The sequence below is a fragment of the Panicum hallii genome, chromosome 2 (assembly GCF_002211085.1).
Source record: "Panicum hallii strain FIL2 chromosome 2, PHallii_v3.1, whole genome shotgun sequence".
NCBI classification, from domain to species: domain Eukaryota; kingdom Viridiplantae; phylum Streptophyta; class Magnoliopsida; order Poales; family Poaceae; genus Panicum; species Panicum hallii.
In genome coordinates, this window is record NC_038043.1 from 11,694,405 (window position 1) to 11,717,384 (window position 22,980).

A 22,980-nucleotide genomic window follows, 5' to 3' on the forward strand; every position below is an offset into this window, starting at 1 on the left:
ATGGGCCGAATGGGCCCAATTTATCTACGCTATCTGGCTTGTAGAATCCACATAGGAGCCTCCGTAAGAACCTTCCAAGAAAAACTGTCCGCCAAACTATTACCGCTCGCTCCTCCTCCTCTAGCTTCTCGTACCTTCCAGAATATTCCATTCCTCCCCTCCCGCATGAATACTGGTAACACAGCAACACCCATGTCTCCCACCAAAACACCAACCCGTCGACAAGGACCCGACTAGTCCAACTATCACCTTCAGGCCTCTGCTGGATGGAGCGCCTCGCGGCCGTGGAGGTTGTCGGTGTTTTACCGCCACGCCCACCGAGGGATACCCCCGAGGTGGTGAGTTTGTAGGTAGGGTGTCGCCAAGATCAGGAACTTGAAGGTGCAAGGAACACAAGGTTTAGACAGGTTCGGGCCACCTAGAGCGTAATACCCTACGTCCTGTGTGGTTTGTATTGTCTTTGATGGTGATTATCCCTGAGGAGGTCCCTGTCCACCCTTATATAGTCTGGAGGGACAGGTTTACATAGAAGTCCTAGTCAGGTACAAGCCCAGGAGTCCTACCCGAGTACTTCTCGGGTAGTTTCCTACCATATCCGACTAGTTTCGCTACTGTATGAGTAGTCCTACTGCACTATTAGTAGTTACAACAGATGTAGGGTATGGACCATATCCCATCCCGTATCCTAAGAGAAGTACACCACATGGATTGCCCCGTGTGTCCAGGTCTGACAAGCTCCCGAGCTCTTCGTAGCTGAGTACTGCAGGCGTCGGAGTACTTCTGAAGGCGTCTTCGAGTTCTCCCAAATTTCGTTTGGAAGGTGTCCTCCGAGTACTTCCCTAGCTGCGTCGAGGCTGTGAGGTGCTCATGTCCCGAGTAATTGTCCAATCTTCTTTTATATGGGGTGCGATTAAACTCGCACTCCATATGGAGTAGCCCCCGAGCCTTAGGTTAACTCGTAAAATCAGGTTGAGGGTCAATTTAATCTTGAGTCTTCTGTTCTTATATTCCAGCATATTTAAAAAATAAATCGCTGATGACACGCGTCCTGCAACCCTCGAGCCTTGAATATAAATCCCTGAGGTTTGGAATTAAGGATCCAAAGAATAGTGGCATGCAATATCTACTGCCAGCCGAGCAGCCGCGGCGCCGACGCTGAAGCCCTGGCAGATGCTGCCGGCGTCTCAGGTTCCACCGTTCCCCACGAAGACATTCGAGCTGATGGAGGACCCGGAGACCGACGGTGTGGTCTCATGGGGCCCGCACGCCTTCACCACATCCCAAGCTCCCAGCTGCGAATATGTTGAAGTTGGCGCGCTTGAAGCGGCGCGGGAGGAGCTCTGGGGGGACGCGGATTTCCTACGCCATGGTGTAGCTACCCACCTTTATCCAACGGCGGTGGATGCAAGTAGTTCATTATTTTTGGATCTACCAATATTTAGTGCATGGTTCCATTTTGTAAAGCCTAATTAATGTTTCAGATTACACTATTTAGATTATTTGCCTACTTTTCGGATTTCTTTTTTAACAGGATCAATTGGAGCCTTACTTGGGAGATGCTGATTGTTGAATGTTACTGTACCTTTTCATGGTCTACTTTGTCAACTAGAAATTTTATGTCACCGTACTTTTCTTTTTGAAAAAGCAGTCCATATCTGATTTATATGGAGAACTAAGTTTACTTTGTAGCCATATAGAATGTCCATAATAATGCTTGTACATGATTGGAATGTATTGAGAACTAAGTTTGTTCAAGTACAATGAGAATTAATCTAAATACAGCATTCCTGAAGAATGTTTCGAAAGATGCAATTTTTGTGATGTTATTTTAAGTACACTTGCTATGTCTTTAGCAATATAATGAGTTTTGGCATGAATATATCTATCTATCTCATTATGTGGTTGCTGAGGTAGATGAGGAAGCTCCCTCCATGAAGATAAAGAGGCTGGATGAGGCTGGTATGCGACCATGCTGATGATACTCAAATGGCCTGTAGACATGAACATTCAAGTGTGCGACCAATTGAGCAAAAAACATGCTGCAGCCAGATTAAGGTGTCGTCAGGTGTTGGGTCTGTTCAGTCGCTCTAGGTCCTTGCTGTCCATGGGTTATGTGAAGAAGTCATTTAGGCTATATTGTAAGATTATTACCTCTTTTATCTGTTTGCCAAATGACGTTTACCCAAGGTGCTGGGGTTGGCTAGCCGGGATTGTTTGTGCTTCCATTTTCACCTAGTAAAAGCTTGTGGAGGGAACAAAAGAGTCTATGTTGTCCTAGTTACGGTTGAGATCGTACACATTCATAGTATCATGTCAAAACACATTCATATTATTCTGGTAATCCTCCAGCTAATCAATCGAAGAGGTACCATCCATTAGTAGAAAGAGATAAATTCTAATATATCACCGGAAACTTTTCATCCTCTAACGTTGTTAGGATAATCAATATTCATATTTGTCATCCTACCAGAGACCAACCAACCAATGCACCAAATTAATATGGGACCTGATTGGATGGTGGTGACTAATTAGTCACGCGTTTTAGTCTCTAGGGAGCCAAACATAGGGACTAAAAGAGGACTTTAGTCCTTTAGTTCCAAGGGGGTGACTAAAGGGGACTAAAGTGGCACTTTTCCACTTCGTGCTCCTCTCCAACCCTATCCGAGATTGCTAATTCTGTGCACTAAATAGAGGCAACATGGTTTTGTTTAATGATTTTTAGTCCCTCTATTCAAACACGATAGGGAGTAAATTTTAGTTCAAGGATTAAAGGATCCAAACACACCTTAAATACCCCGTGTGTTTACTCATGCAGCATGGAAGGTTTAATGATGCTAGGTAGTCACTTTTTTAATGTATGTTTATGCAACCAGTGGATTGTGCTCCAAAGGCGAACTTAATTCAAAGATTTGCGCTGGAAGTTCTCATTGCAATTTGACTTGAGATTTCCAGCGAGGGCCCTTGAAATATTTCCCATTTGTCGCAACGAGTAAAAGATGAGGACCTGAAGTCCTGAACTCGAGCGCAATGCAGCAGGAGCCCAACCATATAGATTGAATGCAATAAATTTCATCCTGGGCCCACCCGGGCTTAATGAGAACCTTCCCGTCAGCTGTCCGCATTCCGCTCCTACTTCCGCAGGACAGGGGGCCGGAGCCAACGCCAGGTGTCCTCGCGTTAACGCCGTCACCTCATCCACGAATGGACGGCCGCGCGCAGAGCAGTAACGGGCAGCATCCCCGCCACCAGGCCAACTAATAACGGCTCCGTTTCATCCGTCGATGCGGAACTGGACGATGTTTTTGATAGAGTGGGGTAGGTACACCATGGCGTAGCAAGAATTGCCTGTGCGGCACGTATAAAAAACAGTTATCTTCTTAAACTACATAGAAACAATGGGTGTAACTCAAATTTTCTCCAAAATTTGAATACAAACTCCACTTCAAATCCTTAATCAAACTTGTAACTGATACATAGAATTCAATTCTTGTATAACACTTCTAGACAAAAGATAAAAGATTTCAATGATCTAAGGCTCTGAATATCGGGTGATTTCACTTAATTTAGTGAAAAAGTTCAGAGTTTCAGAGATCATGCATTCAGTTAAATCCTTCAAACTTTAATTTGAGCTCAAACTTAAATATTCAGACCAACTCTTCTCTGGTCCACAATTGACCCATTTGACTCGCCAAAGATCCTACTTTGATCTTGGGGTGCTATTGTCCAAAGTTTGTTCACAAATTTCTTTGGATTTTGAACTCAAAGTAGCCCTTTTTCACTAACCTCCAGGACTCATGCAGATTTTAATCCAATTGAAATTCAATATCTGACCAACTTCGACCAGCTGTTTGACCTCCCAAAACTTCAATTTTTTTATCTGCACCAGTTCCATGTCAAATCTCATTAGCTCGCTAGTGTTGTTGTTCCCAAACCATGGCTTCCGTTTTCCTTGCAAGTGACATCACAACTGATGAATACGTCCACCTCAGTAAACTAGCCTCGTTTGTTTTGCGAGGAAAACTGGTAACGTTGCCCTTCCTTTAGATGCCGGTGTTCGTAGGATCCCAAATGCAACATGGCACCTGGGCAAATTGAACCTCGAAACCTTACTCTTGGGCTCGAGAAAATGTTTTGTGCAGCTGCATAACCTTTTGCGGTTGGGGTCACACACAAACACATCGCAGCGGTCGATCTCGACTCGATCGAGCGTCTAGCAGACGTGGAGAGCACGCCAGCTCCTATCCCCATCGGATTCCTATATCTGCCGGTGGATGAAGGTGCCAGTGCCATCGAATAATAGAGGAGGCAACTGGACCGAGACCTCTCTCGGCATAGCGCTATCGCGAGACCCTCACACCTTATCCCATCTTCTTCCTCCCCCGTGGAAATGAAAGTAGGAACGCGAAAATCGTGTATCGACACTAATATCATATTTACAGGATATTTCGAATCAAAACTAGAAAAAAATAGAAACATTCAGCAAAATCCAGGTCGGTAGGAATCGTTGGAAGGATTTCCCGACCGAATCCACAAATCCCGTTTATAATTAGAATATTTCTTTTTTTTTCCTCGGAAAATTCTTATTTTTAAGTAACGCTTGCAAAGGGTTACAGCAGCACCAGCGCATAATTTGGCGACGAGCGGTGGATGCGGAGGCTGTTTATATAAAGCGCACGTGCCTCGTTCCACCTACAAGTGCCGATGTGGGACTAAACAAGTAAAAGGCTGCGGGAGAGCGGCGGACATACATGTAAGTGACATAGCACCTAGGGTGTTGAATAACTATTTAACACGCAGGGTGTTGAACAACTATTCAACGCGGCCGCCTATTATGCTGGTCCGACCAAACCACGTGCCATCCATCCTGCAACCGGAAAATACGAGTTCTTTGACATGGAATTGATTACTTGAACCAGAAAATCACATGTGACCGGAAATATCATGGTTGGTAGCTTGACGCATGTTTGTGCGTGTACTATATATCGCATGACGGCGTGATAACACCGGCAGGCTTGTGCCCAACCACGCACGTTGGAGGCTTGGAGCCTTTGGAGCTATGGTGCATACTATTGATTCTTACAAACACCGGCGCATACATTACTATGTAGGTAAAAAAAGGATATTTTACTTCCTAAGCTGACTGGACGGTGATAAGGCGAACTAACATGGCGTGCCACGTCGGCGAATGGACGGAGTTGGACTGATTTAGATACTTGAGGGACTGAATTGGATATTTTCGTAGTTGAGGGATGCAATTAAACCAAACATGATAGTTTAGGAACGAATTCGGCTATTTTACTTTTGGCAACAAGTTCAAAGATATCAACCGGCTCCTGCTAGTTTTTTCAAGAACAGTCCCTTTCGTCGAAAAAGTTTTTCCAATCTTCTTCATGTGCAACTCTTTGTGCTTCTTGTGAGGCAAGCTCTCCTCCTTGGAGGCAATCATACAATAGCTGTTCCCGTTCTTCCTCCTTTTTTTTTGAGAAGGTTCTTCCTCCTATCAAGAAAGTGCAAACAACATATAAAAAGATGCACAGATTTGATGTCACCACATTCCGCTTGTGCATCATATCGGTCAGCTTTGGATGAGACATAATCCGTGAAGCCTGTCAACGGTCGTGCTCTATCTTGAGACCGGCAGGCGCGTCACCCAATGGCAGAGCTCGCCAAGGTCTCTAGGATTCAAATAGTTTCTGTTAACGGAACTTGACGTGTTCCTGCTCTGCGATTCTCCAGACGCACGAACTCTGCACACCTACCACGGGCTCGAGTGCTGGAGCGCGTCGCGCTCGCTGCGCCGTCCGCTCCGCCCAGGCGATACCGCGCCTGCACCTGCATTAGCTTAGAAAGTCAGTTAGACATCCACTCCATTATACATGTTTAAATACATTTGAAATTAATATAATGATCCTTGTTGGCTCTCTTTTCTGTTTTATGCACTGCTGGAAAACATCCAACGCGTTAGTATTGGACGTATTTTTCATTCCGTACTAACATGCGAAATTAGTACCGGGCAGAAATTTTCTATCCTCGAAGACCATTTAGTACGGTTCAATAAGACCAATCAGTACTAAATATCGTATTAAATGCCGTATTTTAGCACCGGGTGTGGTGTTTTTGCCCGGTACTAAAATGGCGCGGCTATTTAGTACCGGGCCATGACACCGGCCGGTACTAAATGTCACCATCTAGTACCGGGTAGTGTCTTGGTCCGGTACTAAATGGTTCTCGGTTACTTCAAAAGAAAAGCATCTTCTATCCGATCACATGTGATGCGTACGTAGGATGGTACGGAAGGTTCACACGAGCCTTGAGGTCGTGAATTTGAATCTCACAGACTGCGCACGCGTGAAATTCGTGTGACTTGTGATGCACGTGTGCGGGCCTCCCAGGGGTTCATCAATTTTTTTTCTTTATTTTTTGAGCGCAAAGCTATTTAGTACCGGTCCGTGTTACCATCCGGTACTAAATAAGCTATTTAATACTGGGTATTTTAGCCGGTACTAAATGACATCTCGTTTAGTACCGAGCAATTGGTACCGGCTCCCGGTACTAAATAAGAGTTCCCAACCGGTATATATACTCAATCCTCTAGTTGTGATGGTATCGGCTTGCACGCCCTGATCCTGTAGTGCCGCGCCCTCTCTTTCCTCTGCCTCCCTCGGTGCATGGATCTCAATCCCCCTCTTCGACTTCCAATTCGACCACTCCATTCACGACACCGTCCTCCGTCGCCACCGATGATGACACCACCACCAACCGCCGGCGCCTCTGTTGGCCACCAGGCCCTCAACGCACCGCCTGCTCTCACCCCTGCAGCACTCCAGACGGTCAACATCAACTCACATATCCACGTCGACCTTGACATGGTCGAGCCCTACTACCCCCAATGGTGCTGCTACATCGACGTCACCATCGGGAAGTTCGGCCCCGATCGCTGCGCCGTCCGCTCCGGTCACGTGACACTGCGCCTGCACCCGCGATAGCTTAGTTAGAAAGTTAGTTAGAGATTCACTCCATTGTACATGTATAAATACATTTGAGATGAATAAAATGATCCCCACATTGGCTCTCTATTCCGTTTCAGTTTCCTACTACTGTTTTCACTTTTGTAGATAGCTTGTGGAGCCATCTGTATTAAAGGTGTGTTTGGTTTAGCTGTGAGCTGTGAAAAAAATTGTTGTGAACTGTCTGCTATGTAAAAATCTGCTGTGAGCTGACAGCTGTGAAAAAGCTGAAAGTCGTTTGATTCACCCTGCTGTGAAAAAGCTGCTGTAATACCCTTGAAACCCTAATAGACTATATTTGAAGTTCAAATAAAATAACTAAAACATGAGACATACTTCTATGCTACTTTGACTAACCAAACCATCAGCTATCATCTCACGAATAGTGTTCATAGCAACCTCGTTATGTCCCTCTACCTCATCACCTTCTTGTGCTGCTGCTGTTGTTGCATCATGTGCCGCTCGAGGCATGTACTCCTCATTTGCATCACATCTATCAAACTTTTTATCACTCAATTGGCTATCAGAAATGAAATTGTGCAATGCAATACAAGCCATGATGAATTTTGCTTGTTTTCGAGTTGAGAAACTTGGCATAGCTTTTAATATACACCATTTTTGCTTTAGGACCCCAAATGATCGCTCAATAACATTACGAAGGGACGAGTGCAAGTAGTTGAATATCTCGTACTTTCCTTACTGTGGACGACCACGACGATGATGAAATTCCGGTAGATGGTATGTGCTCCCCTTGAAAGGAGCAAGATATCCAGTTTTGTTGAGATAGCCAGAGTCCATAAGATAATACTTATATGTGAAAAAATATAATTAGTATTAATGTAGAAAGTGTTATCTATAGAAAAAAATTGTCTCATATTTGTACCTTTTGGTAGGACAGGAAAGGAATCAAAAATTGACAATGCATGATTAAGGATTCTTGTGTCATATGCTGAACCCGGCCATCCGGCAACCGCAAATATGAATCTCATATCAAAGTCACATATTGCAAGTATGTTTCGTGATGTATATCCATATCAGCATGTGTGGTTAACCACCTCATCAGTGGGAACTACGATCTTGACATGAGAACCATCTATAGCACCAATAGCACCTTTGAAATGAGCCCAAAAATGATCTTCTCTAACCTTTTCATGTTCAGTGCTAAATGTTGGGTCCTTAGGTTTCATGTTTTCTTTCCCCAACTTGCACAAATATTTCAGAACCTCATTGAACTTCATATGAACTGTCCATGGTGATCGTACAAACCTGTTCTCAGCTTGTGAAAATGATTGGGGACCTCCAACAATCCATAGAAATATTGCTAATGACTCTATTGATGTAACATTGTGAGTGGATTTCAGATCATATGAAGAGACCAATAAATCATGAAGTGCCATAAAAACATCAGGGCTCATCCAAAATATCTTATAAAAATATCTTGGACGATTGAAGCACCTCATAACCTATTGATATCCAGTTTCTGGTGCATCTTTATCTCTGTATTTACCTTTCTGCAAATATCGCTCATGGTACAGACTGCCCAAATTTTCAAGAACTGCAGCATGATGTGATAGTTCAGATAGTTGAGATAGAAATAGTAGAGACTGCTGCCTTTTTTTCTAAATCTTCCATGCTTGCATCCATCTAAGCAGAAAGTGAAAAATACATAAGAGACATATATATTATTACACATCACATTGATGGTTCAAAGAAAATAATGGTTCAAGGCAAATAGTGGTACAGAACCTGATGGTTCAAATCAACTAATGGTTCAAAGCAAAGAATAGCTCACAACATAATTATTAAAAGAAAATAATAGTTCAGATGCCTTCATGCAGCCTTCTTCATCTCCTTCTCGTGCTCTCTCTCAATAAAATCATATCTGCCTTCATTACTTGAAAAGGATCTGCCTAAATTCTAGCTTCATGATCAACAAGGCAGCTGTGTGCATTATAGAAGTTTTTTTCTTGCACACCACACTCCTTGATCAACTTCATAGCATCTGCAATAGTAGGGACAGGGCTGGATGGAGGAGGAGGTGATGATGCTTCAACACTTGAGGTGATCTTGTCAGCTACACCATCAATTTTCAGTCACGTGTTCTTATACATTCTAAAAAATGAACTTTTCTCCTCCTTCTCTTCAGCTGCTCCGCACGTTTGTTTGCGCTTCTTTCCGGATGGTTTTAGTTTCTTCAAAGAAGACAGCTTGATTGCAGAACTATCATTATTTTTTGTGCAACTTCTAACACATCGTCACTTGAGGAATGTCAGACCCGGGGCTACCGGGCTGGGCATGTAGCGTAGTCTACGGAGGTTTAAGAGATTAAGTTCGTCTTATCTCTTATTCATTTTGTTTATCTTTTATTTATCTCGTTTAAATAGGAGATAGAGCTAACCAACGTGGAGAGGATCTATCCGAGACATGTTCTGGTAGGATCCCTCGGCAAAGGTTGGTTAGCATCTTTGTAACCCTGGCCTCTCGGATATATAAGGGAGGTCAGGGACCCCCTCGAAACAGGAGATCATTAGGTCATTCTATACAGAAGGCAATACGAGCCATACAGGACGTAGGGTGTTACGCTCCGTGCGGCCCGAACCTGTCTAAGTCTTGTGTTCCTTGCACCTTCGAGTTCCTGATCTCGGCGTCCCCTCACCCAAAACTTACCACCTTGGGTATATCCCACGGTGGGCAGCCGGTTAAACACCGACAGCTGGCGCGCCAGGTAGGGGAGCGCGTCGAAGATCCACCGGCGAGCTCGATGGCTTCGTTCAGATTCGTCAGGTCGGTTCCCTCTCAGGGCACGACGTTTGTTTTTGGTTCATGGGTCTGCATCGCAGATGGTGCGGGCAGTTTCCGGCGATTCCTCGTCGACATGAAGCCAAAGACCTCCGCTACGGATTTCCGCAGCGACCTCGACAAGTTTGTCGACGACCTCGACAACTTGCCGCTCCACGCTCCCGCAGCACAGGTCAAGGTGGAGTCCGCTTCAGCCTCGACTTCTTCTGGTGTTGCGGCAACTCTCCCTGGTTTGGACTTGTTCCAACCTAGGGATTTGCTTAGCCGATCTCAGCTCGGTTTGTGCGAATCAGCCACTGGTCTTCAGGAGGCCGACGCCTTTGGGTCCCTCTCCATGTTTGAGAAGGACCTAGACTTGTTACTCCAGATCAGAAAACTTGAAGCCACCGCGTGTCGGGGGGCTTCGGGTTGTTCCGGTACCGGTGATCTGGTGGTCACCTCCTTGCCGGGGGGGCACGTGGTGCACTGGAGGGGCGTAACGCTCCCCAAACCACTCGAGGCAGAGGGTCGACTCGTGGCTCACCTCGAGCCCTTGCCTTTTCAGGAAGGCAGGCCGTTGGCCACCGCGGCGGAGGGGATGACTGAACTAGTCGACGAAGGTTCTCATGAGCTTTCCTCCTGCCAGGTGCTGATGGCCGAAGAAGGCGAGGACGGTGGGGATTTTCTCATCGACAATTTTGAAGCGATCTCCGAGGATGAGATCACGGCCAATGTTGGTGACGAGAACGACGCCGATCGTGAAGCGCGGAGGGCCAGAAACAGGGCCCGCACAATCCGGCGGAGGAGGGCCAACGAGCGTAGGCAATCTATGCATCGCGAGCTTGATCCTGAGTTCGCCGCCGTCAGCGAACGGGGGTTTCGGACTCCGGTGGCCAACATCGCCAGGGTTACGGCCATCCTCGAGCGCAGCCATGACCCGGAGGTACGTCAAGCACTCTTGTACGCGCAGAGGGCTTGGATCCAGTTGGATCAACACAACCCGGCGCCTACCATCAGGGAGGAGCGCGTGGGCTAGAGTCGAAGTTAGACCCACAGCCGAACGGCTGGCGGCCGTCTTCGACGTCAACCAAGCAACGACAACGCTTGCGGGAGCCAGACCCTTGGCGGGAGGCAGCAGCCACCGCAAGGGGGTCAGCCACGACAAGCCCATCATCGACTCCCTCCGGAGGATCTGCGCCAACACATCAATGAAGGCCGCGATGCGCGCACCGTGATTTCTTCCAGGCGCAAGACCCGTGAAGAAGTCGAGAATGAAGGTACTGACTGTAGCGATCGATTTCCTGCTTTTTCTGCTCGTTTCAGCAGCTACAAGTACCCGGAGGGCTTCAAGCCGATCGGCATCACCAAGTACGACGGCAAGCAGGCTCCCCAGCAGTGGCTTCGTTGCTACTCCACGGCCATTGACGTTGCGGGGGGCTCAAATATCACCAAAGTTGTCTACTTTCCGATGGCTTTGGACCCTGCGCCGCTCACTTGGCTGGAGAGCCTCGGCAGCAACACAATCGACTCCTGGGAACGACTTAAGAAGGTCTTCATCGATAATTTCCAGGGAGCAATTACCCGTGCAGGTACTCGACACGATCTTGCCCAGTGCAAGCAGGAACGTAACGAGCTTCTACGGTCCTACACGCGTCGCTTCTTCGACGTCTGCGCCACCATCGCGAACATCTCGGAGGAGGACATCATCGACTGCTTTTACAACGGCACCACCGACCCGAGCATATACAGAGTTTTCGGGCGTAACAGGCTGAAGACCGTTGCGGGCCTTCATGATATGATGCACGATTGGTCCGAGCAGGAGGAGAAGATGCGGGAGCGGTTCCCGCGGTGCCATGACAGCAATCTGCGGCGCCCAAACGACAACCGCAGCGACAAAGGCCAGCGGGACTTTTCCGGGCCACCCCGGAAACGAAAGCCAGATGATGTCATCGCGGCTATCGATTGTCCTTCGCGGGGTAAGAAGTCGACGACGCAGGAGGAATTCGAGAAACTCCTGCAGAAGAAGTGCCCATGGCATCCGGGCGCCAGCCATGCCGCCATTGACTGCTACCACCTTCGGAGGACGTTCAGCAACACCGGTGGTGGAAAGAAGAATAAGAAGCCTGCTGACAAAGAACCCGAGGATGACGATCACGGTGACCAGGGGCGTAATCCGAAGTTTCAGGATGCCTCGAAGGTCGTCAACGTTATCTTCGGCGGTGATGAGGATTTCGGTTCCAGGAGGGACCAGAAGCTGCTTCTTCGGGAGATCTTGTCCGTCGAGCCGGCGGTACCACGGCCGCTCCGTTGGTCGGAGGTCCCCATCTCGTTCTCTCGCGACGATCAGTGGACGAGCTTCTCGGAGCCCGGTAAGTTCCCATTGGTCCTGGATCCTGTGGTGGCAGAGGTCAAGCTTACCAAGGTCCTCATCGATGGCGGAAGCGGGCTCAATCTCATCTTCGTCAGTACTCTGAAGAAGATGGGCCTGGATTTCAAGGATATGCTGGTGCCCAGCAAGTCTCCCTTTTACGGGATCGTCCCAGGTAATGCGGCGCATCCGCTTGGCACGGTGGTCCTCCCAGTCACCTTTGGCACGCGGGAGAACTATCGTACCGAGTTCATCAAGTTTGAGGTGGCTACTTTTGATTCCTCTTACCATGCAATATTGGGTCGTCCGGCACTAGCTAAGTTCATGGCAGTGCCACACTATGTTTATCTGCTTCTTAAGATGCCAGGACTCGGTGGAGTGCTCACCCTCCGTGGTGACTTGAAGAAGTCATACGACTGCAACCAGGAGGCGATCCAATATGCTTCGACTACTCGTGTGCCAGATGCTTCGGGAGAAGTACTCGCGGCCGCGCAGCAGCTTTCCCAGTCTGGGCTGGAAATTCCCTCCAAGAAGGCCAGCAAGTCGAGCATCCATTCGACTGATGGCGTGGTCCTCAAGTCGATCCAGCTCCAGGAGGGAGACCCATCTAAGACCGCCGTCATTGGCGTGGGCTTAGGCGACAAATAGGAACTCGCGCTCGTCAGCTTTCTTCGGGCTAACCGAGACATATTCGCATGGAAACCTGCGGACATGCCAGGGGTGCCCAGGGAGTTGATCGAGCATGCTTTGAATGTAGACCCGAAGGCCATGCCCAAAAAGCAACGCCTCCGGAGGTTTGCTCACGACAAGCGTGAGGCCATTAAACGAGAGATCGCTAAACTCCTCGCGGCTGGATTCATTAAAGAAGTAATTCATCCAGAGTGGGTAGCGAATCCCGTGCTTGTAAAGAAAAAGAACAATGAATGGAGAATGTGTGTCGACTACACCGATCTCAACAAGCATTGCCCAAAAGATCATTTTGGGCTACCGCGCATTGACCAAGTTGTCGATTCGACGGCTGGGTGTGTCCTTCTTTATTTTCATGATTGCTACTCAGGGTATCATCAGATTGCGCTCAAGGAGGAGGACCAAATCAAGACTGCATTCATCACCCCGTACGGGACTTATGCGTACAAAACAATGTCTTTTGGGTTGAAGAATGCAGGAGCAACATACCAACGCGCGATCCAGATGTGTTTCGCGGATCAGCTGCACCGGAATGTTGAGGCTTATGTGGATGATGTGGTCATCAAGACTAGGGATTCCGATAGCCTGATCGAAGATTTGGAAGAAACATTTAGTAGTCTACGCAGATATCGGTGGAAACTCAATCCCACCAAGTGCGTCTTTGGAGTACCTTCAAGCCACGCACTGCCATCAAGTCACAGGCTCTAGTCGACTTCATGGCTGAATGGAGGGAGAATCAAGTCCCAACCCCAGTGGACAAGCCAGAGCACTGGACCATGTATTTTGATGGGTCCCTCAAGCTCGACGGCGGAGGCGCTGGTGTCTTGCTCATCTCCCCACGAGGCGAACAATTGAAGTACGTCCTTCAGATCTTATGGAAGGTATCTAATAATGAAGCCGAGTATGAAGCCTTGCTTCACGGGCTTCGTTTGGCGATATCACTAGGGATCAAGCGATTACTTGTGTATGGTGATTCTCTTCTTGTCGTTCAGCAGGTCAATACGGAGTGGGACTGCAACAAGGAAACAATGGATGCATACGTCCAGGAAGTGCGCAAGCTGGAAGGCAAGTTTTCTGGCTTGGAGGTTCACCATGTGCTACGGGAGCACAACGTTGGCGCGGATATCCTGTCCAAGTTAGGGTCAACACGCGCTCAAGTCCCGCCGGGAGTCTTCGTCTAGGAGCTTGATCAGCCATCCATCAAGCCTTCTCCGCAAGTAACCATCGACTCGGGTTCCCAACAACCCGATCGAGAGGTTCTGATGCTGGGGGAGGACTGGCGAGCGGCTTTCATCGACTTCATTCAAGACCAACGGCTACCAGCGGGAATTGACGCTAAGAGTGTGGAAGCGGCGCGCGTCTTAAGAAGAAGCAAGGGCTTCGTCCTGGTCAACAGCAAGCTCTACAGGCGTGGCGCTCGGTCAGGAGTTCTTATGAAGTGCGTCACGAAGGAAGATGGGTACGACATACTACGAGAGATCCATGAAGGCGTCTGCGGCAACCATGCGGCGTCAAGAACGCTGGTTGGGAAAGCATACAGGGCCGGCTTCTGGTGGCCCACTGCAGTCACCGACGTGGAGGATCTCGTGCGCAGGTGTCAAAACTGCCAATTCTTCGACAAACAGACCCATGTTCCTGCTCATAGCCTCATCACTATACCACCATCGTGGCCTTTTGCTTGTTGGAGTCTCGACATGATCGGGCCCTTCACGACGGCGCCAGGCGGCTTTACTCATGTTCTGGTGGCTATCGACAAGTTTACGAAGTGGATTGAGTACAAGCCAATCGCCAAGCTCACGCCAGACCGGGTTGTTGACTTCATCTCAGATATTTTGCATCGGTTCGGCTTCCCCAACACTATCATCACGGACTTGGGGTCAAATTTCATGGCCAACCATTTCTGGGAATTCTGCGAGAACGCTTGCATCGAAGTCAAATATGTCTCAGTTGCACACCCGCGGGCCAACGGACAAGTCGAACGGGCGAACGGCTTGATAATCGACGGTCTCAAGAAGCGACTATACGATGAAAACAGCAAGAAGGGAGGCAAATGGCTACACGAGCTGCCGCATGTAGTCTGGGGGCTTCGGACTCAGCCGTCCAAAGCCACAGGCCAAACACCTTTCTTCCTTGTATATGGATCTGAAGCCATTTTACCAGCCGATATCATGTGGAAGTCCCCAAGGGTTGAAATGTACAATGAACGCGAGGCGGACGAAGCGAGGCAGTTAGAGCTCGATTCTGTGGAAGAAGCTCGTTGCACCGCCCTTGTCCAGTCAGCTAGGTACCTACAGGGGATCCGCCGATACCATGATCGCAACGTCAAGGAGCGGTCATTCAGCGTTGGCGACCTGGTTTTGCGTCGTATCCAGGACGAATCTGGCCTACACAAACTCAATTCAAGGTGGGCGGGTCCGTTCGTCGTCAAGCAGGTCACACGGCCAGGGTCGTATCGACTACAATGCCCCGAGGGCCAGGACATCCCAAATTCCTAGAACGTCCAACACCTGCGCAAGTTCTACCCATAAGCAAATACCTGGCGATATCCGAGTTCCTCAGGGGATTGGAAGATCTCCTTTCTTCGATGCATATTGGAGGCTATGAGCCACAATATTCGGGTTGAACATTCATCCTCCGGCGCACGACAGCCACGGCCACGAACCAACACTCGCGTAGACTGGCCGCTCGTCGTGAATAAAGTTGTGGCCACATTCACAACTTATCGACTTTACTTTTTGTCGAACCATCTGCTCCGGCTAAAACTCCTCGATATATCGAGTTCCGCCGCGACCTTGGGTGGTCGCACACGACCGAAGTCGCACTTTGTCCAACTCAGTTGATCCGCTCGACTGGCTCAAAAACAGCACGTTGGACAGGCTCGCATGAAGAGCTACATCGACTACATCCTGAGTGGCGGCACTCAGAACAGTCATGTTTTTGCCAAAAGAATGGCCAAAACGCAGCAACGACCGCACCTGCTCCTAACAAGCCCGATCCGTCCGCCCGGGTCTTACACAGCTTACGGAGCACGCTCATAAGCAGGAGCGATTTTCGACTACACTCAGAGTCGCCGCACTCGAGCTAGTCCTAACTTTTTGCCCTACGCACGGCAATCCCGCGACGATGCTCGCGTTCCTTCCTAACGAGTTTAGGCCTACAATTTCGGGTTGTGGGCCACTTGTTAGACGAGTTCCTACACGGAGCTACGGCTACCTTCAGGGACGTTGCACCCCGGGGTAGTGTCTACTACTTGCGCCTTGTAAGCCTGGACATTCGCTCAGCATAGACACACACACACAAGTAGAGACATCGACATAAACATATATACAAGAAAACGAGTACTTGTTCCTCATACCCTAATCCTGCAGTACACTGTGTACAATTTGTTCTGCTACAGGTTGGGCTTCACGCAGGTACTCTTCAAAACGCTCGTCCGAGCAGTCTGCCGCCATCCCTTGCGCAAAAATGCCTAACTGCGCATTGGGCATGAAGGACTTTACATATGCAAGGGCGTTGCTTACGCAAGCGACTGGAGCTTCGGATAAGAACTTGAGCATTTTCTTCGGGGCTTCGCGGAGCCGTCCCAGCAGGGGCCGCGGGCCTGCCTCGCCTTCTTCTGGCGGGTCCACCATGTCCACCAGTTCCTGGGCGGCTCCCTGGAGGTCCTCCAGCTCCTTGCGCCGCTGCTCGTCCCTCTCGCCCAGCGCTTTGACTTGCTGAAGGCAGTCGACGAACTGACGTTCAGTGTCGTCGATCACCTTCTGCAGCCTTTCGACTTCATCTGTACGACGATACAGCATATTCTTCACGTCAGTAAGCAGCTCCTCTTTGTTTTTTATTACTTTCCTAAGCTCTGTGGTGAAGATGTTTCAGCAAGCAAGTGAAATCACTAAGGAAAAGTACCCGAGGGACGCGGGGGCCTACCTTGGTGCGCCTTCTTTTCTGCCTTGAGCTGCTCCTGGTACTCTGCTTGTTGCTCCTTGACCCGTTGTTGGAGCTCGGAGTTGGCCTCTTCAAGGTTCTTCAGGTCATTCTTGAGCAGCCAGGTCTCTCGAGTCCTTTCCTGCTTCAGCATATCAAGCTCGCGCTGCAGATAGCAGTTCTTCGTCTTCTCCTCGGAGATGCGCTTGTGCAGAGCACCTAACTCCCGCGCGTCACTCACAACCGCGCGGAGTTTCTCCGACTTCTTCTGGGATTTGGTAATCACATGCTGCGCCAAAGGAGGAGAATGAGTACTAAACAACTCACCAATGCACACACCTGGAACTTTACGCGAGTACTACCATGGAGAAGTCGTATAACTCCTTAAAGGTGCTCTTGAAGGTCTTCAGGTTCTCGGCCGTTAGCAGAGATCATCCACCAGGTCGGTGGTGATGATATTCTGGTACCCTGGCCCGGTCCTCAGCACCTCACGAGGACTCTCCGAGGGCCCGGCGGCATCCCCGGACGGCGGCGGCTGGACACCTGCAAGCATATGAAGTAGTCACCACATTGTCCCCGGACCCTGGCATCAAGCCGCGGGCGGGTAAGCGCGTACCTGTACCACTGGTAGGAGCGGCACCAGGGGCCACGACTTGTTCCTCGCCACTGGGCCCGGCTCCCTCTTGCCAGGACCCGGGAGGCGGCAAGTCGGGGAGCCCCGCATCCGCTTCCGGGGCCACGACTTGTTCATCGCCACCGGGTCCGGCTCCTTCTTGTCGGGACTCAGGAGGCGGCAAGTCGGGGAGCTCCGCATCTGCTTCAGGGGCCACCTCTGCGGGTACAGGCCCCCCAGGCGCCGAGGGCTCGGGGGCTGCTGCAGTTGAGGCAGGCGCCGCAGCCCTGCCCGGTTCCAGCTGGAGTTGCACCGCACTTGCAGCCCTGGCGACATCGACAACATGGTTATCCACGCAGGCGCGGTCAAGCTTTTCAAGCGATTGAAGCAAAACTTACAGTGTCGACTTCTTCTTGGCAGCCTTCTTCACCCGCCAGGCCCACCGAGGAACGCTCGTCGCTGATGGCGACGCTTGGCCGGCCGATGGAGGGGTTTCCGCCACGGCAATTGTCACCGCCGCGACGTCGGAGGGGCCTGTCCCCACTCTTTCGGGTTCAGATCCGGGTGGTGGAGCAGGAAGACTGCAAGGGGGTGCTGTTAGTGTTCGGCATCATTGGAACTTGGTAACTGGCCAAAACAGCAACTCCGTACCTGGAGGACTCGACTTCTTCGGCCTTGCGTTTGCGCATCTGCCGCTGGCCCTTCGGCACCGGTGGCAAAGCGCCGGCCAACTCCAAGCTCTGGTCGGAAGAGCTCTCCTGGCGCGCTCCCCCCTCGGTTCCTTCACTCGCCGGCGAGTCCACGCACTCGGAGGACTCGCCGCTGCCTCGAACCGTAGCAGGGCGAGTTGTCTTGGTGGCAACGGCGGCGGCCGGGCGCGGTCCTTCTCCGGCTTCTTCCCCCGCCCGCGGCCTTGCGCATTCGGCGGACTCGTTGCGGCTTTGAGCCGCAACAAGGCGAGCCTTCTTGGCGGCTGCGGCCGCAGAGGGGAGGAGGTGATACGCTCGGGGGAGGTCCGGCTGCGGCGGGTAGCTGCAGTACAACTGCGAGTGCCCCTGCAGAAAAGTTTTTCAGTACACCATCGGCGCAGTAACAGATTTCTTCAGTAAAAGAAGTCGAACACTCACCGGTGGGGGCGGATTTTGCGCGGAGAACAGAGTGGGCACGTATGGCACAGCGTTCACGTCCAGCAGCACCCACTGAACTCGCTGGAGCGCGACTTCGTCGGGTACCTCTTCTGTGCACATACGAGAAGGGTCAGCGGGGCCGGTGTACTCGAAGCCCAGATACAGCGCTGCTGGATGGGTTGGACGCGGCGCTTGTAAAAGGAGAACATGACGGAGGCGCCGGTCACCCCCTCCTTCTTCAGTGCATCGATGGCCTCCAGCAGCTCCTTGACTTGAATCATTTCCATGCCGGAGGGTTCAAGGTTCCACTCCCCCCTCACCACGGGCGGTTTGCTCGACTTCGTCGGTAGGGGGGGAGCATGGTTCTCGATGTAAAACCATAGGTTTTTCCACCCAGGAAGGTTGGAAGGGAATCTATATGCAAGGTATTTCTCGCTGGCCTGCTGTCGCAGTTGGATGCCGGCGCCCCTACCACGGTGAGTTTTTTCGTGGTTGGCTGGGGTTTCACACGGAAGAGGAAGCGGAATAGATCCCAGTGGGGTTCAATTCCGAGAAATGCTTCACAAAAGTGGATGAAAATGGAGATGTGGCAGATGGAATTCGGGTTGAGGTGATGGAGCTCAAGCCCGTAGTAGTAAAGAAGGCCGCGGAAGAAAGAACAAGTGGGGAGGGCCAATCCCCGTTCGACAAAATGGAAGAATGTGACGATTTCGTCGACATTATCCATGGGGAAAGGTTCACGGAAAGAGGGGTGCCAGTTAACAAGGTTTTTCTCTTGGAGCAATCCCTCGGAAACCAGTTTGTTCAGATTGTTAAGGGAGCACTTACTGTGTGACCATTCCTCGGTTGATGGTTCTGCCGCTTTCTTCTTCCCCTCGATCTCCGACTTCTTAGGCGCCATCTCCAATGCACTACGCCACGAGATGCTCGGGGGCTGCAGGGAGAGGGGCGGGGAAGTTGGAGTAGGCGGATCTCCTTGGGCAGTGGCGGCGGCGTTCGGCTCAGATTGGGGTTTTGGTGGTTTTTGGCGAAATGCGGACTGAAAGCACAATTTTCCCTCCTATGGCCGTGGGGTTAAGTAACCTGCGGGATGGGGAAAAGTTACTGTTCCAAAGACCAAGAGTCGTTTTGTGGAATATTCCGAAGGTGAGGGGTCACTTGGTGGTCTGATTAGATTGAATATTTGATTAATCATTTTTTCAAGGCCAATTAGCCCGAAAGAAGGGGTTTTTCGAATCTTTGGTCTAATTGCATCATTTGTACCATCACTTTGGTCTCCCCTTACAGTGTCATCGTTTAGCCTGTATGCCACGATTTTTTGGACCCTTATCTCCAATTTCGTGGGATTTGGATTCAAGGCTCGGGGGCTGCGGGGTACGTGGCATCGACTACTTATTTTTCAAGTTTCTTTGAAGGATAAGGAGGATTACAAATTAATGGGACCCTCAGCCTGATTCTCCAATTCAACCTGAGGCTCGGGGGCTACTCCATATGGAGTGCGATTTTTCAATCGCACACCATAACAGAACTAAAATTCGGGGCATGAGCACCTCATAGCTTCGATGCGGCCAAGGAAGTACTCGAAGTAGGGTTTCAAGACGAAGCTTCAGAAGAAGTCGAAGACTGCTTTGAAAGTACTCGATAAGCCTGCCGTACTCAGCTACGAAGAGCTCGGGGGCTTGTCAGACCCGGGGCTACTGGGCTGGGCATGTAGCGTAGTCTACGGAGGTTTAAGAGATTAAGTTCGTCTTATCTCTTATTCATTTTGTTTATCTTTTATTTATCCCGTTTAAATAGGAGATAGAGCTAACCAACGTGGAGAGGATCTATCCGAGACATGTTCTGGTAGGATCCCTCGGCAAAGGTTGGTTAACATCTTTGTAACCCTGGCCTCTCGGATATATAAGGGAGGTCAGGGACCCCCTCGAAATAGGAGATCATTAGGTCATTCTATACAGAAGGCAATACGAGCCATACAGGACGTAGGGTGTTACGCTCCGTGCGGCCCGAACCTGTCTAAGTCTTGTGTTCCTTGCACCTTCGAGTTCCTGATCTCGGCGTCCCCTCACCCAAAACTTATCACCTTGGGTATATCCCACGGTGGGCAGCCGGTTAAACACCGACAAGGAATCACCTGAGGAAATATCTCCCGGACAGAACGCGGTAGCTCCAGTGACATGCACCTTATCAAACAAGAAATGCAAATCATCAAGGTATTTTAGACCACATTTCCGAAATCTCACATGATTGCACTTCACACCTTTCTCACTGTTGTTGCATCTCTGAAAAAAATGCAAGTTTCAGTCAAACATATTATGAGTGCATTTTGTATTATACTGAAATAATATCTTATCTCACCTCAAGGTGTTCATTCCACCATGTGTCCGAGCAATCAACGGTTTGATTTGCTTCATTCCATCCAAGCCCAGGGGCAGCATTCTTCAATTCCATGAACTGTGTGTAATCTTTTTTCAAATTATCGAATTTATTCTTCAATTGTGTCTTTACTAATTTTCACTCCACACCTTGCTAAAACTTTTCCTCCATATTCTTCCAACTATTTCTAGTGAAACAACCTCCAGGCCTATTCCCAGCTAAAATCTCCTCCTTACAGATATCAATCAAGTGCTTCGCATTTGCATTGTCCCAAACTGCCTTCTCAGCCATACTTTAGTAAATAAAAATAATAGTTGCATTAGAAGGTACAAATATTATTTTTCTAGCTTCATCAGCGCACTAAAAGATTCATTATCAACACAGAGAACCATTTGAGTTTGATTTGGGATGACATAGGGAAGATGTGATGCAAAAAATTTTGACTGAAGATCTGGGAAGGTACGTTGCCGGTGTGGAGTAGGGAAGCTGGTGAGGAGGGGCGGCGTCGGGGGGAGGGGCGGGGAGGTGCGGCGAGGAGGCGGCCCGAGTCACCGCCGGTCACGAGGTGCACCGTCCCCCATGGCCACGAGACCAATGTTCGGGTGCCCCTCGCCGTGCTTGTTGGAGGAGGCAGTCGCGGCCGCTCGTCGCACGGAGAGGAGGTGCACTGAAACGCCCCGGTCTAAACAACCGGAGCTAAACATGTATTTAAACACCAGGAAAACAGTCTCTGGTGAAAATACATTACATAAGTGGTGCCACAGTCATACATAGCTTTATTTAATACGTTCGATTACAATAATAATATAAACTAGGAATACAACAGTAGCCGTGATAAACGCAAGGGTAAACTCTTCATCTGACATGGTGGCTTCTACTGCAACGGCACCACTCCAGACTTGGGTATAGGGCACGAACTACTCGCCTTCCTCAGGCACGAAATCAGGATCCTCTGCAATAAGTCATAAACGGGTGAGTACAAAAGTACTCAGCAAGTTCCACCTCACCCTACGGGAGGGGAATGACATGCACGACGCACATTAAGCACAATGCATTAGTAATGCAACTTATGGTATGCAACTCTTCCCGACACAACCCACAGTAGGTAGCTCACTAGTTGTCAGGACCACACCATAGCCTGTCCATTCCGTGGACACGGACCATTCGAATGGATTCTACACTCTGCAGAGGTCGTACACTGTACCCACAAGCTCGACTGCCCGAACGGACAACCGACATAGCCGACACCCAGCCGTGGTCACGCCCCAGCCCGGCCGCACAAACCCTCGGGCCCTGACCCTAATGGTCTATACCCGTGAACCATCCCTGCTACCGTTAGGCTAACCAGTGGGATTAGGCTAAGTCCGGCCCATAACGGAACCTGTGGTCGTACTAAAGTAAGCTAGGTGAGATGTCAAAACAACTCGGTCCTTATGGTTCACCAAGGCAGCAACCATTCCTCAACTTGTCAACTCGAGCCTACCTCCACAGTAGCACTCACCTGCCAGTCTACCACCACGGTAGCGCCGGCTCCAGCATACCCAGCTGCCCTAGCCTCAGCCAAATCCCTTCATATCCTAGTCTCAACTCTGGATATGCATAACTACTCATATGCATGTATGAGCACACTCAATCACTCAAGCACCGATATGTGTAATCGATCCTAAACCAGGGCTATAACTAGACGTCCTCACATGGATGCAACCGCTCACGTAGGGGTTGATGAAACTTGCCTTCGCTTACGTACGCGTCGGCGGCGGCGGCTTCCTGCTCGCGGTACGGGTCTTCTCGCTCCGGCCCGCTGTACTGGCCTTCGTACTCCTTGGCCGGCTCCTCCTCGGTCACTCCATGATCTACGGGCGGAAACAGCACAACCAGCAAACGAACACAAGCAAGCTATAAAATAAGCTCAAATGGAGATGAAAATAGGAGGAATAGATAGTATATGATTTGAGGAGAGTTTAGGAAAAAGAGTTATGTGAAAAGGAGTTGATATGAAGGCGATATTGGGTTTACAGTATTGGTTGGTATTCAAATAGAATGATTTGGATTAGGTGCTCACGGCCTGGTGGGTGCTTTGGGCCTTTATTAGTATTGCGAAGG

At 49.8% G+C, this 22,980-nt stretch overlaps 1 pseudogene; it reads right to left on the reverse strand.

Annotated features, from left to right (window-relative positions):
• Positions 1–8,470: 8,470 nt before the first annotated feature.
• On the reverse strand, positions 8,471–21,168 carry LOC112880885 (annotated as a pseudogene).
• Between the last annotated feature and the right edge of the window lie 1,812 nt (positions 21,169–22,980).